The sequence below is a fragment of the Stomoxys calcitrans genome, chromosome 1 (genome assembly GCF_963082655.1).
Source record: "Stomoxys calcitrans chromosome 1, idStoCalc2.1, whole genome shotgun sequence".
Taxonomy (NCBI): domain Eukaryota; kingdom Metazoa; phylum Arthropoda; class Insecta; order Diptera; family Muscidae; genus Stomoxys; species Stomoxys calcitrans.
In genome coordinates, this window is record NC_081552.1 from 189,739,629 (window position 1) to 189,758,210 (window position 18,582).

The following is an 18,582-nucleotide window of genomic DNA, read 5'->3' on the forward strand; positions in this document are numbered from 1 at the left end:
TGCTGTTGTAATAATAAATCACCCTGCTCCACATAGTGACATCGAAAATTAGCCTTATATATTTCCAATACTGAACGAATGCACGGCAGCTCTATCCGGTTTTGTAAAGCCAACAAATTAACTGTTGTTAGGTAGAAGAGGTGATGTAAAAATTTTTTTTCCAAAAATAGACATACTGAAAACAAGAAAACCAAATCATATTAAGACAAACTATAAACACATAGACATAGAGGAGAAACGCAAGTAATCAACCACTGTTGGACAACCATGTCTAACGGTCATGTCATACTATATCGTATCATAACTTCTAACTTCTATCGCTATCCAACTATTTTAATTCAATTTTCTTCACAAATCGTACGACATTTTTTCTGAAGGATTTTGTTAAAATTTGTTTTCTATGGTTATTAAAAATTTGTTTTGGAGATGCGGGGCATCGATCCCCGTACCTCTCACATGCTAAGCGAGCGCTCTACCATCTGAGCTACATCCCCTATATGAATTTAAACAAACCTTACTTGATATAATTTTTGGTTGCTGTGTAATAAATCACTCTACTGCCAATAGTGACCAAAAAAAGTGTCTCAATATGGTTATGATAATAAATGCAAGTCAGCTATACCGCTTGGTAGTTAGTAAAGTAAAGTGTTCGTAGTCACATAGTTCAATGTAGGTCAGCTATTCGGTTCGGTTATAAGAAAGACATACATCGTAACAGTTTTCTGAAATTAAACCCCGGTAAAATTTTAAATTTATTTCCATTTAAAGTCAAAAATTCTCATAACAATCGCTTACAGATGAAGTAGAGCTCTATCACGGGAAATCCTTGACAAATCTTTGACCATATAATTATCATTTCCACGATTTAAAAAGGAAACAAATAAAAGCGTACTAAGTTCGGACGGGACGAATCTTGGGAACCCCCAACCATGGATAATTTCATTCTACATACCAAACTTCTGCCAATATCAGAACACCACATGCAAAATTTCAATCAAGTCTGATAAAACTTGCGGCTTCCAGAGGTTAAGACGTCAAATTGGGAGATCGGTTTATGTGAGAGCTATATCCAAATTTAAACCGATATAGCCCATTTGCAAATTCCAACGACGTACATCAATATTAAATATCTGTTAAAAATTTCAGGCGGTTTCCTATACGCATTCGACCGCTAAGGTGAATCGACATACGGAAGGACGGTCATGGCTAGAACGACTCAAAATGTCGAGACGATTAAGAATATTTATACTGTATGGGGTCAATATTTCGAGGTGTTACAAGCAGAATGACTAGATGAGTATACCCCCATACTATGATGGTAGGTATAAAAACGGTATTTGACCCGTCATCACAGCAGAGAAGTTAGAGTTATGACCTGGGGGACAATCAGCTACTTTGGAACGATTGAATTAAGCTTCTCAAACACAAGAATGACTGGAAATACCTACAAAGAAATATTGGCAACAGCTTTTCCAAAGTTAAGTGATTTGTTTGGTCCTCTTCCTTGGATTCCACTATAAGATAATGTACCAATACATACCACCCGACAAGTAAAATCCTTCATTGAAAATCGAAATCTGCCATTATTGAAATGGCCACCTTGCTCCCCAGACCTTAATATAATTGAAAGTGCTTGGTCATGGCTTTCATTTAAAGTGTATGAAGCAGAAGACAGACAATACGTTGACATAGAATCTCTCATTATTGGCATAAAATCGGCATGAGAGGAAATATCCCTAGATTGATTTTTATTGAAAATGGCAAAAATTTGAATCACGACTGTAATTGAAATCTACCAAATATATATATACACCAATCACGACAATATGGGATTCAAATGAAAGGTATTTAAGTTTAGAAAATGTATCTGATATCCAATTGTCAGATCAAGTGTTTGGGGGACCGGGGTGGTCCCCCAACCTCCAAAAGACCCCTAAATCGGACATATTTACCGACCACGGCAATATGGGAATCAAATGAAAGGTTTTTGCGAGTAAAATTCGAATCTGATATGCAAATTTGGGATAAAGTCCTCCCCTAGGGGAGGACCCCTAGAAACTGGGGTCCTCCCCAGTTTCTGGGGGTCCCCCCCAAGCAGGACTTATTTACTCACCATGGCAATATGGGACTCAAATGAAAGGTATTTGCGAGTAGAATACGAATCTAATATCCAGGTGTGGGACCAAGTGTTTGGGGGACGGCTCATCCCCGAGAACATACCCCAAAGAAGACAAATTTACGACTATAATAATATGGGAAGCAAATGAAAGGTCTTTGGAAGTAAAGCATGAATCAGATATCAATGTTCGGGAAAAGTGTCTATGGGGCCACCCCACCCGCATAACACCACCCAAATAGGAAGCATTTGCTGTCCATTGCAATATGAGGCTCAAATAAGAGGTATTTTAGAGTAGGATACAAATCTTATATATATTTTCAAAGCCAAGTCACTGAGTCGACGCCACATCTCACAAAACACTTCCCCCCAAACCGGAAACATTTGTCGACTATGGAAAAATGAAGGGTATTTGGGAGTAGACCATGAATCTGACACCAACATTCGGGACCAACTGTCTAGGGGACGTCCCACCACCATAACAAACCCCAAGTAGAACGTATTTGCTCACCAAGACAATTTGGATCTTCAAGAAAGTGGAGCTCGATATTCATAGTTTTTAGGGCCCATACCTCAAACCGGACATATTTGCTGGCTTTGTCAATAAGGGCTTCAAGTGAATGGTATTTGAGATTTGAAAACTAATTTGATATCCAATTTTGAGGTCAATGGCAATACGGGGTTCAAATATATGAGAATAGAGCACGTTGCTGATATATTTTCAAGGCTTAGTGTTGCGGGACCACCCACTTCCCAAAACACCCGGGCATATTTTTACAAGTTGTGAAAAAATTTGTCAACGCCGCCGATCCGCCGATTTTGCTGAAATTTGTGTTAGGCCCGTCGACATGTTTCTTCAATTTGGCCCTGATCGGTCAAAATTTGGATATAGCTGCCATATAGACCGATTTCTCGATTTGAAGTCTTGGCTCCATAAAAGAAGCATTTATAATGCGATTTCGCTAAAATTCGACACAGTGACTTATGTTAGGCTTGTCGACATACGTGTCATTTATACTTCAGATCGGTCTATATTTGGACATAGCTACGAAAAAGACCAATATTTTTTTCTACAAAATTGAACAATGATTTGTATTTGTTAGACAACTCAATATCCTTAAATAATTTGGAACCATATTTCGATATAGCTGCTATGGGGGCATAAATTATGAATTTTTTTTTTCGAATTATTCAATTTAAAAAGTGATCGAATCAATTAATTTTTTAATTGTTAACGGTTTAATTTTCAATTAAATTTTTAATTGAAAAATTTTTGGTGATTTTTTTTTTTTTTTGTGTAGGATAGATATTCTTGATCGTCGCAATATAGCCATGTCCGTCTATGTGGTGTGGACACATGGAGGAACATGTCTGTCGAAATCGTGATAACACTCGAACGGATAGGCCATATCGGTTCAGATATGGATATGGTTCCCATATAAACTAACCCCCTGTTTGACTTCTTGAGCCCTTAGAAGTCGCAATTTTTGTCCGATTTGGCCAAGAACGGTCTAAATCAGTCAAAAACCTCATATAAATCGATCTGCCGTTTAGTCTTCTATGGCCCTGGAAGCTTCCATTTGTATCTTAATTGGCAGAAATTTTGTACGTAATACAAATATGTGTTCAATTAAGTTTGATTATGGCAATTTTGCAGAATCAACGGAGATGGGTTGCCAAGATTTGGCATTTTTACTTGTTTTTTTTTTTTTTTTAATTTTATTTACTTACTTACTTTGAAAAGATTAATCTTATATATAAAAATCAATTTATGTTTGTTTTTCGGTTTGTGTGTTCCTTACAGACTCCAAAACGGCTAAAGCAATTTCCATAAAATTTTTACTGATGGTGCATAATGATGGTGAAAATACGGTACAAAATTTTTTGATATCCGAAGAGGAGGGGGGGGGGGGGGGGGGGTGGGCGGACCCTCCCCCTTACCCTAATTTTCAGAAACGCCAGATATCGGTGTTGGGTGGTGCGATTTAAGCGACATTTTATGTGCTCCCTTCTAGTACTCTAAAAATAAAAATTTGGTATCCAAAATTTCGGATGGGGTACCTAGGGGGGCTGCCCCACCCTAAAACCTACCAAACATATATTTGGACCAATCACGACAATATGGGACTCAAATGAAAGGTATTTATGGTGAGAAAACGTATCTGATATCCAATTATCGGACATAGTGTTGGGGGGACCATCCCAACCCCCAAAACACCCCTAAATCGGACATATTTACCGACCATGGCAATATGGGACTCAAATGAAAGGAATTTGCGAGTAGAATACGAATCGGACATCCAAATGGTGGGCCAAGTTTCCGGGGGTCCACAATATGAGGCAATATGAGGCTCAAATAAAAGGTATTTCAGTGTAGAATACGAATCTGATATCCAAACGTGGGGCCACGGGTTTGGGGGGCCGTCAATCCCAAAAACACCCCTAACAGAGGACATGTTTACGACCATAGCAATATGTGGCTCAAATTAAGGGTCTTTGGGGGTAAGCAGGAATCTGATATCAATATCAAAATTATCTATGGGGCCACCCCACCTCCATAACACCACCCATATAGGACGTATTTGCTGACTATTCCAATATGGGATTTTAGAGTAGAACACGAATCAGATGTATTTTTTCAGAGCAAAGTCACTGAACGAACACCCCATCCCCCAAAACACTCACCAAACCTCATGTTTGCGACTATGGCAATATGGGGCTCAAATTAAATGTATTTGGGAGTACACCACGAATCTGATATCAACATTCGGGACCAACTGTGTGGGGGATGTCTTACCCATAACAACTACCAAATGGGACGTATTTGCTCACCATGAAAATTTGGGTAAAAGGGAGTGGATCTGGATATTGATAGTTTTTAGGGCCCATATCCCAAACCGGAGATATTTGCTGACTTTTGCAATAAGGGGTTAAGTGAAATGTATTTGAGATTAGGAAATGAATTTGATTTCTAATGTTGTGGTTAATGTCATTATGGGGTTCAAAAAATTATATTTGAAAATAGAGAACGATGCTGAGAGTAGAGATATTTTCAGGGCTAAGTGTTTGGGGGACCACCCCTCATCCCAAAACACCTCTAAATCGACATCGTTACAGCTCATGTCAATGTGTTGCTCAACTGAAATGTTTTGGGGAGAAGAGCACGAGATTGATACCCACTTTCGGGCCCAATTTTCTGGGGGTCAACCCCTTCCCCAAAACACCCCACAAACAGCAATTATTTACTGACCATAGCAATATGGGGCTCAAATAAAAGTATTTGGGAGTAGAAAACGAATCTAATATCGAAATGTGGGACCATGTATTTGAGGCACCGCCGCTTTTCCAACACTCCCCAAAGAGTAGGAATTTTTAAGGCCAAGCGTTTGAGGAAACCTCATCCCATAAACTCCCCTTAAACCAATGGCAATAATAAAAGGTATTTGAGCACGATGCTGATAACTTTTTCAGTGCCAAGTGTCTAGGGGGCCACCTTACCCCCGAAGACACCCCCAAATCGGACATCATGACAATATCGGGCTGCAATAAAGATTTTTAAGACCCAAATTCATAGACCAATAAAGATCATATAGGATTCAGATAGTGTCATATTCTTATACTGTTAGTCAAGCGAAATACATTCACTATTTTCGTAGCATGGTATTTTACTAAAAGCTCTTCTATATTGTGGAAAATACATATTCAAAGGATATTTTTTTCCATAGAAAGTAAAAGAAGGCGCAGCGGAGTGGGCCCGGTTCAGCTAGTTTAAATAAAATGTTTACGATAACTAAAAATTTATTTCATTTTGGAGATGCGGGGCATCGATCCCCGTACCTCTCACATGCTAAGCGAGCGCTCTACCATCTGAGCTACATCCCCTGTGTGCAAACAAAGAGACTTGCCTGCCTACAACTTTCATACTGATATTGCTTTTGTAGTAATAAATCACCCTAGTTATCATGGTGGCCAAGAAATTTGCTGCAATAATGAATGCAAGTCAGCTTTCAGGTTTTGTAAAGCCAAACCGTCATTCGTTATTAGCTTGAAGAGGTGAGGTGGGTATAAAAATTTTCTAAAAATAGACAACTGCAAGTTGTCAAAAAACAAACACACTTTTAGGCCAATGATTGGCTTGTAGCGCAGGCATGAATTGGTAGTGACCCAATAACGTCAGTAAACCATGTCTACAATTATAACGCCCCAAAACCTTTTAAGCAAAAGAAGTAGTGAACCACTAAAGGCAGCTAATTATGTCAACAAATTTGTCAAATATGATTTTTGTGGAAAATCTTTAAATTTTCAAGAAGTAATGACCTGCCATCAGCATCAGGGGTTTTTTTTTCGCTACATCTTACCTTTCGCCAAACCCTTTAAAGCTGAATTTCCTAAAACATTGCTACAAAACTTTTGTCTTAATTTTCTACAATTTCCTTTCAATCGTTGCTAAAAAATTGTTTTGGAGATGCGGGGCATCGATCCCCGTACCTCTCACATGCTAAGCGAGCGCTCTACCATCTGAGCTACATCCCCATGATAATAATTAGCCACTGTAATGCAAACTACTTAGTTTGGGCAAATGTATTGGAATATAATCACCAATATGTGATAAGATAACTGTCATATTCGCAGTGAGATAAGTTTACTGTAGATACATATTTAATAACAATTTTAATGTTTTAAATTTAAATAATAAAAATTCTACAAACAAAGAAAAAATATTGATTGGAGATGCGGGGCATCGATCCCCGTACCTCTCACATGCTAAGCGAGCGCTCTACCATCTGAGCTACATCCCCTTTTCCAAAATCTTCAATAGTGTAAACCTTAACACTCATGTCTTCAGTTTAGGTAGCAATTTTGATATCCACAATCATGTCACGTAATTGTGGCTGCATTGTCTATTCAAACTACTCCCTTAGTAATGTGGATCTCGTCAATTGCCTTCTAACTTTGACAAGTAAAGACTTAGCTTGATAGCTTTTACCGGGCCATGGCCTAATGTAAAGTATATGCAATATGTTCACTAAACCACTTCTTTTTTTCTATAGTTTGCTACCATATTCATACTCCTTAAGCCATCTATCTGCCATGGCTAACTGCAAAGAATGTAAAGCACTTAAATAAATCATAAAGTCTCTTGATTGCAGTAGCAATCTTAAATCAATTGTTGTTAACGTTGATGAGATTCAAGTAATCAAATTCACTGGTCTTTACTTAGAATTTCGCAGTACTCCATACTAAGAATATCTCAGATTTATTTCATTGAAATAAAGTTTGAACTTACATTCACATGAAATACTATTCATTCAAATCTGCATTATAGTTCATGTTTACTCCAATTGGATGTTTTATAGGATATTTTTAAGTAAATGAGTACTTCATTTTAGTTTATTCATTATTTGATATTAATACTTAAAACTTTTTTATGTTGCTTAAACAAAACTACTGCTTGATTGTGTTGATTTGGGGATTCGATCCCTTGCAACAAACTTTTTAATATTCTTTTTTTCGCCTAGCATAGAACGTTAGCCAACTAAGCTACATTCGTTTATCACTTCTACTGCGATGATTTTATTCTTTGTTCTAAAGCAAAGCCATTTCATAGCCGATGAGTCATGGCAACAAAATTGAACTAAAAATATTATGTTGTTTTGGAGATGCGGGGCATCGATCCCCGTACCTCTCACATGCTAAGCGAGCGCTCTACCATCTGAGCTACATCCCCTTGTGTGTTAAGTTGAATTATATATGGAATAATTAAAAAAATAGTGGCTAATAGTTAGACGAAAAGAAAAAGTTGATTTTCAAACTACCTGCGATTTAAGAGTATTGCTAAGACCATTACTATGACCATAGCAATATGGAACCAAACTTTTGCATTGCATTAAATTGTAGAAAATTTGGTAAAAGTTATTGTGCAAAGTTTTTGAAAAAAAAGATGGCATGAAGTATGCAAAAGTTTAAATTTGTTTGCTATCGAAACCGCATAACTGTAATACGCTTTAGTCAAAAATCCCACTAAATGGAAAATACCATTCATTTCTGATGTTATTCAAAGCAACTAAATCCGCTTAAGTGAAAAATCCCTTAACTGAAAATACCACTAGGTTAGGTTAGGTTGAAAAGAGGGTGCAGATATTAATCCGCCCCATGGCGCTATGGCCAGTAATCGGCTTGTTGTGCGCTCCAAAAACTTAAAAGTAACCTCTAAAAAGAAAATTGTAAGTTAGCAATTCCGTGCTTCTTACAAAATCCTTAATATTGGGTTGCCCAAAAAGTAATTGCTGATTTTTAATATAGTCGGCGTTGACAATTTTTTTCACAGCTTGTGACTCTGTAATTGCATTCTTTCTTCTGTCAGTTGTCAACTGTTACTTTTAGCTTGCTTTAGAAAAAAGTGTAAAAAAAAAGTATATTTGATTAAAGTTCATTCTAAGTTTTATTAAAAATGCATTTACTTTCTTTTAAAAAATCCGCAATTACTTTTTGGGTAAACCAATAGTTTTCAATTCCACTCCCCTTAGTTAGTTTTTTTCTGGTATTGTGTCTCCACCTAAGTACCGGTATCTGTTGGAAGCGAAATCTGGGCAATGACAAAGGAAATGCTGCAACGTCTCATCATCTTCCCCGCATGCCCTACACATGCTATCACATGCCGCACCGATTTTATATAAGTGAGCTCGTTGTCCTATGTGTCCCGTTATGAAGCCTATAGCTATACTGACCTTCTTCTTACTACCTTTCAGTAATAACCTCGTCTTCTCACGATCTGGATCAACCGTTTCGCTGTTCCACAATGTTGCATGCGCATTCGTCGCCCACTCCCCTAATTTGGACTGCGTCGAACCGAAAGGCTTCGGGTTAACCAAGTTTATTGACGGCAGTCCTCTGGCCTTGACCGCCAAATCGTCTGTCCTTTCTTTCCTCTTTACTCCGTTATGGCCTGGCACTGAAACTATGAGGATTTAACCATCCTCAGAGAAGGCGTAAGACTGTTCTTGACCTTACCGTCCTGGTTGTTATTGCCCTTATGGCAATTGTATTGTCGGTAAAGATGTTCGCACTCGACATCCTCGCCTTAGAACCACACCTCCTCACGCATTCCGTGATCGCCCGGATCGTGCAGTTTCGTATTTTTCAATGTAGACCCCCAGGCCAACTCTGTCCTCTAGCTTTGATACATCCGTGTAAAATGATTTTTCAGACGGCAATACTAGGGTTCCATCAATCCAAGGCAGCAGTACCTTTCACTCTACATCAAGGTTCATCTCAGGTATCCAAATGGAAACCTCTTTTCTTGCTTCCGGGTTTCCTATCGTCGCCTTGATTATACCGCTATGGTATGAGCTGCTCTTATCCTCAATTCATTCTCTCATCGTCTTAAATCTCATAGCCGCAGTGGCTGCCTCACATTTAATCTGTATGTCAATGGGTCATATATCTAGAATATTCTTCAGTGCCCTAGTGGGCGTGGTCCTTATCGCTCCGCCTATGCCAAGGCAACATGTTATCTGAAACTGTTGTATGGTCCTTAGCATTCCACCAAACTACTGAGGCGTAAGTAAATATTGGTCTAATCACGCTCCTGTAGAGCCAGTGGACTATCCTCGGATTCAGGCCCTATTTCGAGCCTACGGCCCGTCTTCATAGTGCCCAACATCAGTACGCTCCTGAATATGACACTTCCAATTCAGTTTCATGTCCAAGATCATACCTAAGTATTTGACCTTGTCAGATATCGAAATCGTCTTATTGAGATTGATCTTCCTCGTGAACAGGCTTATTTCAGTCTTCTCTGGGTTAACATTGAGACCAGCATCCGTAATAGGTCATTTATGGTGGTCACCCATAAGAGTGGCCATTATATGCCCCCCTATGGCGTGCCGTGCGACACTTTCTCCCTTATATTTATGCCATAGGACACACAAGTTGTCCACCTGTTCCCTAGCATATGGTTTAACCAGTCTCTAAATACCGGGTCCACTCGGTACTGTTCTAAGGATTGAATCATTGTGTCGCTCCGCACATTGTTAAAAGCCCTCTTGATGTCAATGCATACAGCCAGGGTGTACGTTTTGGCATCAAAGGATTCAACCTCTTCAATGCACAACCTCTTGTAGGGCAGTCTCCACCGACCTTCCCTTGACATAGGCATGCTGTTTGTATTTGATATAGGCCAGATGAGGCATCAGATAGTCTGCCTCTTTCTGTAGTAACGCCGGAAATATTCCATTAGGTCCGGGTGACTTAAATGGTTTGAAGCACCTCAAGGATACCTTCACCATAAATTCCGTAATTATAAACCGTCGATCAACGACATTATTCCAAAATTCCGGTGTCTCCGTGAGTCCCGTTGTATTCGTTGGAAATGGGCTTAAGCCTATTACTGGCTTGGGTGTATGTTCATAATGGCTTGGGCCGGATTAATATCTTCACCCTTTTTTCAACCTTACCTAACCGAACCTAGTCAAAAAAAGAAAAATATATTGCTTCCCACTTTCAGCAGACTATTTGTTGTTACAGCAATTATTTTTGCTATTTTTGCTGACAAACTTCTCAGAGCGCACTCATGAACAAGCGATACCCTAGCAGAACAAGCTATTCCACAAAATGATTTTCAATCTTGCATTTTTTTCCAATTTTAAGCTATTTGGAGAAATTGCCATAGTATTATCTTCTTAGTTTCCTCTAGGGATACGTATTTTTCTAGCTAAGGTACCATCCCCTTATAAAGTTCAATGACCTCTTAATTGGTTTATAAATAATTTGCCAGCAAAACAAAAAAGCAAAGACAAAATTCCAAAAATAATATTCTGGAGATGCGGGGCATCGATCCCCGTACCTCTCACATGCTAAGCGAGCGCTCTACCATCTGAGCTACATCCCCCTTGCAAAATTCATGTGATTAAATATAGCCACTGACGCAAAGTTTCTGCAGCACATGTACGTATGAATCTACATAGCGCTGGTAAATGTCTCAAAGTATTTGGCACAACCAACCCTCAATGCTTAGTAAGTGACTATGGAGACGTGCAGCAATTGCTGACTCGTTTGTTTTTAGTCTCTTTGTTCATTGGTAGAATGGGGTCAGAGGCATTTTTGTTTGAAATGTTTCAGTTCCAGATATACTGATTTTCTTCGCAACCAAGATGGTGAGTCAAAAATATTTTTATTCTCATTTCATGTTATTCTCATTTCATCAGTATATTAAAAAAATAGTTGAAATTCACAATCCATCGGGGAAAAGCAATGAAACGGAATAAAAAGATTTCAAAAATGATCACAGAGACACTGATGATGCAGAAAAGAATTGCATCAATTCCAATTTGTATTGCTGTTGTTCATAGCATCTAAGTCAAATTTAGTAACCGCCTTTATAGACTTACAAATTGGGCTATTACTAAAGGTGGTTATATCAGTCTACAGAAACGATGTGAATATATTGTAGAGGCCATAGGATGATTGGTATTGATGTCAATTATTTTTTTAGAACTAAAATTTGTTTCAAGATTTTATAAAAATATTCAACTATATACTTAAAACTATTTTTTATTTCTCTTTTAGGTAAGTTGATGTAGAAAATGTATTGCTACACGTAGAGGAAGGGTTTCCCCTCTTGATTGTGGTAAGCGATTATGGTCATTGATTATCTAATACTCGAAAACATATTTCCATTCAAAAATTGGGTTTCTTACCATTAAAGATATGATTAACTAAATTTTAAGTTGTTAATTTTTCAACTTTTGAAGTGAAAGTTCCTTTGAGATATGCACTAGACCATATTCGTACCACATGCGTCTTTGTCTTGAACTCAGACTTCCTACTGATCAGAGCGATATACGGGTTGAACGTAAGAGGGATAAACTTCATTGGAAAATGATCTACGAGATATATATAGACTGGGCAACTTTGTCGACAATGACTGCTTATTTGAAGATATGTCTGCGGAAGATCAGATTTGTACTCTAGGTATGAAGATTAGATAGGCTCACGCAGGCTTATGCTGCCAGGACGAAATACTTGAATTTATGTAAGTCGAAGAAGCTACAATCGTACAACCTTGACTTCCAGAATTTAGAAAAGGTCAAGTGTACTAAGCAATGGTGGTATTTGGCGAAGTCTTTTAAATCCACCTCTTTCAAACCCAATTGCAAATTAAGCAATGATGATTGCTTTTCGCACATTGGAACAATGTTGCTTGATAGAAACAATGCTATCCCGCTGCGGTATAGTTGTGAGCAATACACAGGTCGGAACAAGGAGGTCCGCTCTGGGTGGTGTTCTTTGCTGTCATGAGAAGCTTAGCTGTAAGCTAGGTTGCGGATAGTGGAATACTTCATACGGAGTAGTTACAACGGCAGTTGCGAACAATCAGCGCTATCAAGCCAAGAGTGCCAGTGAGAGGTCGGTTGGCACCAGCTCTTGCACAAATACTGAGTGCCAATGATGCACCATATGACAAGGCGGGTTATTGGCGCCTTCAAATAACCAATGGCCACCTTGTTCCCGCGGCGATCGGTCCCTTGGACCGGAACGAGCTTACTCACCTACAGGAGTTTGACGAGGATCGCCAACTCCACCTGAAAATGTGGCTACAACAACATGAGTTGGTGCATGCCTTGTATTGTAGATGGATTTCTAGATTCTCCATTTGAGTATTGGGAATTGAAAGCTTAAAATCCAACAAATCTCCTGGGCAGGATGGGACATACTAAGAGGTTTACAAATACGCTCCCTCAAATTTTATATAACTGCTTCTAAAGGAATTCTGTTTCGATTTCCTTTACATTTCCTTAATACCCTTCTTCACGAAAGGTGACCCAAATGTGGTAACAAACTATAGGGAACTTTCCCCCATAGATTTAGTTTGTGAGATTTTTAGCAGTTTGTTTGCTGAACCATATGGTGGAATGGCTTTCGGAGACGGAGAATAGTAACATGAATGAGTAGAGATGGGTGATGGGTAAATACCCAAAAGGTATTAACTCGGTCAATTGGGTAAATACCCGGGTATTTACCCATTTATACCTAAAAGCTGGGTATTTGTAATTTTGCAGTTATCTTGGGTATAAAAAACATTTTCCAAACAAGTTTTGATGATTTCTTATTCTTTGTATATAAACCTGACCTTTTGATTTCATAAAATCCGATTTTAGTTATATATATCCGCTTTATAGACCCATCTCCAGACTTAAAGTCTTGAGGCAATAAATTGGTAATTTTTCATCCGATTTCGATGAAATTTGACACAGTGAGTCCTAGTAGACCCCATTTCTGGGAAATGTGGTTCAGATCAGACCCGATATAGGGTATTGAGATCATAAAACATCCATTTATTACCCGAATTTGATCAAATTTGGCACAGTGTGTTCTGGTAGACCCCTACCAATGTGGCCCAGATCGGATCATATTTGGACATAGGTGTCATATAGACCGATCTCCCGATATAGTGTAATGAGCCCATAAAACGAAGCATTTTTCATCCTATTTCGATGAAATTTGGCACAGCGAGTTCTGGCATAGTGAGCACATCAAGTGGCCTAATCTAGACTTGAAGAGGTCTACCGCTTTGCTGTCACTGGCTAGAACAGACGTCTCAGTTATTGTGTCCATCATGACAGGCAACTCTCTGATCGGACAATCTGTTGACAGACTGAAGTTTGCAGCAACGACTGCTGTGAGGACTTCGAGGAAGAAGAGAGTATAGAAAATCTGCTATGTGCGCGTCCCGTCCCCTCCTAATGCTGGCTACATTTGTGAGGTACTATGCCATTTAAAAACTTCTCTCCACAAAAGTGTCGCACAGCGGTGCACAGCCGGTGCCACCCGGCCTTTCGCTGAGACTCCCCACCCGATTTTGCTGATTATCCGCGACTGCAGTTGCTGCTCTTTGATATGGAGCATTCCACTATCCGCAACCTGTGGGTGCGCCCTGTAGCTCCCAGCTAAGCTTATCGTGATAATGAAGAATAACACACAGATTAAAGCTCAAAATTCCAGCCTGTGTGATAATCACAGTTATCCCGTGCCCGGATTTGTAAGGTACTATGCCATTTGAAAAACTGGCAGCCATGTAAAAACTTCTCCCCACAGAGGTATCGACTGCGGCACACCGTTCGGACTCGGCTACAAAAATGGAGGCCCCTTATCATTGGGCTTAAACTTGAATCAAAGAGCACTCATTGATAAGTGAGAAATTTGCCCCTGTTCCTTAATGGGATGTTCATGGGCAGATTTCCATTTGCTGGTAAGGTTAGCTTGGAGGACACTTGACTAACAAACTCGGTTACCAGCCGCTTCACTACAAGCGTGTTCGCCTTAGATGAAAGTAGAACGTTTGGAGAAGAGAGCCCAAAACAGATGGAGGTACACCATAACATAGTATAGAAAAGTAAAATGAAACCAACGCTGAAGACCAAGAAGTATGAAGAAACTCTTAACGGTGAGACTAAGGAGTATGATTCAGTAAGCCACTTCAAGCTTACAATTACAGAGCTCTAAAATGAAATGAGGGCTAAGTGCCTTGTGAGAATTTAGACACTGAAAGAGTTGTTCAGCCATTACCCTGTGCCTTCGCCTCGCAAACTGCGGGGCAGTGACACAATATATGCTCTACCGTCTACAAAACCCTTCTCGTCATCACATACACTGCTGAAGTCTGATTTTACCCGCGTCTATCGCGAAGTCAAGAACCTGACGCTGCCATGACCAGTCAGGACTTATATCAACAGTCTTCAGTGATGTTTTCTCAGTCCCAGGATAAGCGACGTGCTGTTCCATCGCTTTTGACTCTTCGCCTAGCAACTGCGGGACAGTGACACAAAAGATAATCCTACTCGTCATCAAATACCCTGCGGAAGTCTACTTCTGCCTGCGTCCATCGCGAATTCAAGAACCTGACGTTGCAATGACCAGTCGGAATCCCTATTAGCAGTCTTCAGTAATGTTTTCTCAGCTTCAGGATAAACAGCGTGCTGTTCCGTCTCTTCTGTGTATTCGCCTCACAAGGTGAGAATCGGCTGAACAACCGTCGTAAACATTCAGTGCCCTTTTGACAATTTCTTAGACGTTCCTTCTCCAGCTTAGGTTCTAATCAAAAATCGGGCAGAACTATTTGGCTTCAAGATAGTGTGACAGCGAAAGACAAAGATGTCCAAAACCTGATGACACACCAGATATCCATAGGTGAGAATCGGCTGAACACCCGTAATAAACATTCAGTCCCCTTTTGACAGTTTCTTAGACGTTCCTTTTCCAGCTTATTTTCTAATTAAAAATCGGAAAAAAGTATTTGGCCTCAAGAGAGTGCGAAAGCTCTACCCTATGCCGGACAGTCCCCACTAAAACACCCAGCTTTCAGTCTTCCTGCGGTTTATGCCAAGCCCATTGGCTCTCGCTCACCCAATAGTAGAGAGGAAATGGGTGGCCACAATGAATATGTCATCCGTTGCCTAAGCGGATAACGTATTATTGTTGTTGTAGCAGTGAGTAGTACGCTGAGGCAGCAGCCCTTGCATATGAAGAACCCTATCAGGTCAATCCGGCTGCTGCCATGGGATTGCGGATGACTTATTCATCATGGTGAGTAACCGCTTCCTCTCTACCTTAACTCTCCCTTTTTCGGAAGACATCAACATCTCATTGCTGACCAGAAGCCACAAAAGAGGGAAGAAAATCGAGCCATTCGCTAATCCGGTGTCTCAGCATCGTATCAATCCAATTCCTCATAAGAAGGGGGACCCTTAGGGGTCCGTCAGAACGCCATATATGAACTTCAACTTCAGGTTATTCAAAATTTCCCTTCTATCTCCAAGAAACTGCCAAAGTGAAGTCGCCCACACCCAAATAGAGACGGACAAGAGAATGATGGGCCAGTAGCCTTGGACAAATAGTGGCTTGGTTTCCCTGACTTCGAGAGAAAGGTACCCTTACCTCCTGCCATCCAGTCGGTACGTAGTCCACCAAAGAGCAGCTCCTTAAAACATGAGTTTGTATGACGGTGGTGGTAGACATTGTATGCCTGCTTTGATTTTTGACTCCCTATACGGGAGTAAGGGAAATTTTTTCCCCTAGAGCCATACCGAGTGTATGCTCCGAATCAATCCATAGGTTAGGTTGAAAAGAGGGTGGGCATATTAATGTCACTATATACACGTAAGCCAATCCATAACGAGCTGTTACTCCTATATAAAACGACCTATTTAACATTTTGAGCCCCTTGAAGGCGCAATTCTAATCCAATATGACCCAAAAATACTAAGCGGAGTTTTTTTCCCTCCAGCGGATTATTTTAAAATTTTAAAAAATTTAAATTTTACCAATAATTATTTAATAAAAAAGTTAAAATTTAACAAAAAAAATTAATCCGTATGCAATGATGGAGATGCGGGGCATCGATCCCCGTACCTCTCACATGCTAAGCGAGCGCTCTACCATCTGAGCTACATCCCCGTGTTGACTTGCGTGAACTGTATGCAAAGTATTTGCGAAAAAGATTTTTCTTCCAAGCAAACTCTAGTGTTCGAGCAACCCTTCAAATCTGGATGACAAACATCTTTTTCAATGCATCATTCGCTTCTTAGCAGATTCCAAGTGTTTGTGTTGCCAACAACAGTACTTGAATACAAGATTTTGTGTTGTACGAACGGATACACTGCAGGCCACCAACTTGACTAAACTTAAGGATATGAGTTTGTAGGTAAGGTCGGGAGAAATTGCAAAATATCGTACAATTGGAGAAATTTCGTAAGAATGGCATTATGTACCCACCATCATTGATCGCATTTGCCAAGTTCTTTATAGACAGAAACTAAAGACTTCATCAAGGAGTCAAATCAAGAGATAGGCTTATATGGGAGCTATATGCAAACTTTTAATCAAATCGGATAAGATTTGATTTTCGCCCACTAGTGTAAAGAATTGCAGTCGGTAGATTGGTTTATATGGGTAGAATTGCAGTCGGTAGATTGGTTTATATGGGTACTATATCAGGTTATGAACCGATTCAGAACCGACCATGCTTGGCATATATGTTGGAGGTCATAGGGGAAGTCATTGTGCAAAATTTCAGCCAAGTCATAATAGAATTGCGCCCTCTAGAGGCTTAAGATGTCTACTCGGAGATCGGTTTATATGGGAGCTGCATAAATCTAAACCTATTCGGATTTGGCTCACTTACAACCATCATCATCAATCGACTCGAATCATTCTTGGCTCAGATGTTTGATCTCGTGGTGCAAAATTTCAGCCAAATCGTATAAGAATTGCGCCCTCTAGAGGCTAAAAATGTCTAATTGAAAGATCGGTTTATAAGGGAGTTATATCAGATCATACTTGGCACAGAAGAGTCCGCTGCTTTGGATATTTGTAGTTGATGTGATTCTGTTCAGATTGGTGCGAAAGGGGTGAAGGCGCGTGCTTATGCAGATGACCTCGTAATTCTCGCTACGGGTACATTTCTAGACACTATATCGGAAATTCTTAGTTGTTGTTTTTGTAGCAGTTTGTTGTGTTCTATCTTTCGTCTGCTTGACTCTGTTGAGTGTCAAGACCTAGGAACCCTGCGACTAAGATGGAGTGCGTCCACAGGGATCTGGGTCTGAGTCGAGTAGGTCTGGCTGGGCGGTTAAGCAGTTAACGTGTATCGTGCGGTGCCTGGATACAATCGGGACATATATCGTGCACGTCGGCTGCATCTGCCGGAACGTAATTGAGCCAGAACTACTCTGGTTTGCCGGGGGACACAGACGGGCCAATTGCTTTGTACGTGGTCAACAAGGTTTTTTTGTCTGCACCCCAAGTGCTGCCTGCAAGTGACTTGAGGACCTTGTTTCTACTTTTGATTTTATCTCAAATTGCTGTGGCATGTGTAAGAGCTGTCAAATATGACGCCAAATATTTTGGGACACTTGATGGTCGGAATCATTTCTCCATCGACCATCACATTCATCTCACTATTCACCTCACGCGTATTTGTAGTGAACAATGTGGCTGAAGATTTGGTGGCAGATATCTTTAGATTTTCTGCAGCGAAATATGAGGCAAGTTCAATGAGGTAGACGTTCAATCTATCGCATGGGCCTATGGAGGGCCTAATGCCATGATGGTACAATCGTCCGCATATGATACGATTCTAAGCCGTCTGGAAGAGGTGAAATGGAGGATAGGTAGAGGTTAAACAGTGCCGGAGATATCACCCCACCTTGGGGAACTCCCGTTTCACTCTATAGTGCTTCGACTTCTTATCCCTAAATTCCACAAATGACTGGCGACAACACAGATAATTCGCGACCCAACGTTTCAGGCCTGTCTGGAGGGACGTGTTGGCGATGTCCTCAAATAGTTTGGCATTGCTGACCGTGTCGAATGCCTTCGATGGGTCCAGTGGCACGAGGACCGTCCTAACACATGGCCTGGGCTGATTGAAGCTACGGCAAATGTGTGGGGTGATAGCAAACAAAGCA

At 40.2% G+C, this 18,582-nt stretch overlaps 1 protein-coding gene and 7 non-coding genes across 10 annotated transcripts in view; 1 reads left to right on the top strand and 7 right to left on the bottom strand.

Moving 5' to 3' along the window:
- LOC106083982 (serine/threonine-protein kinase NLK) overlaps window positions 1-18,582 on the top strand; it is a 440,409-nt gene that overhangs the window by 259,709 nt on the left and 162,118 nt on the right. The window lies entirely within an intron of this gene.
- Window positions 422-494, bottom strand: Trnaa-agc (transfer RNA alanine (anticodon AGC)). Its single transcript has one exon. It is a non-coding gene; the product is annotated as a tRNA-Ala (tRNA).
- On the bottom strand, window positions 5,926-5,998 carry Trnaa-agc (transfer RNA alanine (anticodon AGC)). The gene has a single exon. It is a non-coding gene; the product is annotated as a tRNA-Ala (tRNA).
- Trnaa-agc (transfer RNA alanine (anticodon AGC)) lies at window positions 6,577-6,649 on the bottom strand. The gene has a single exon. It is a non-coding gene; the product is annotated as a tRNA-Ala (tRNA).
- On the bottom strand, window positions 6,843-6,915 carry Trnaa-agc (transfer RNA alanine (anticodon AGC)). The gene has a single exon. It is a non-coding gene; the product is annotated as a tRNA-Ala (tRNA).
- Trnaa-agc (transfer RNA alanine (anticodon AGC)) lies at window positions 7,772-7,844 on the bottom strand. The gene has a single exon. It is a non-coding gene; the product is annotated as a tRNA-Ala (tRNA).
- Trnaa-agc (transfer RNA alanine (anticodon AGC)) lies at window positions 10,934-11,006 on the bottom strand. Its single transcript has one exon. It is a non-coding gene; the product is annotated as a tRNA-Ala (tRNA).
- Trnaa-agc (transfer RNA alanine (anticodon AGC)) lies at window positions 16,498-16,570 on the bottom strand. The gene has a single exon. It is a non-coding gene; the product is annotated as a tRNA-Ala (tRNA).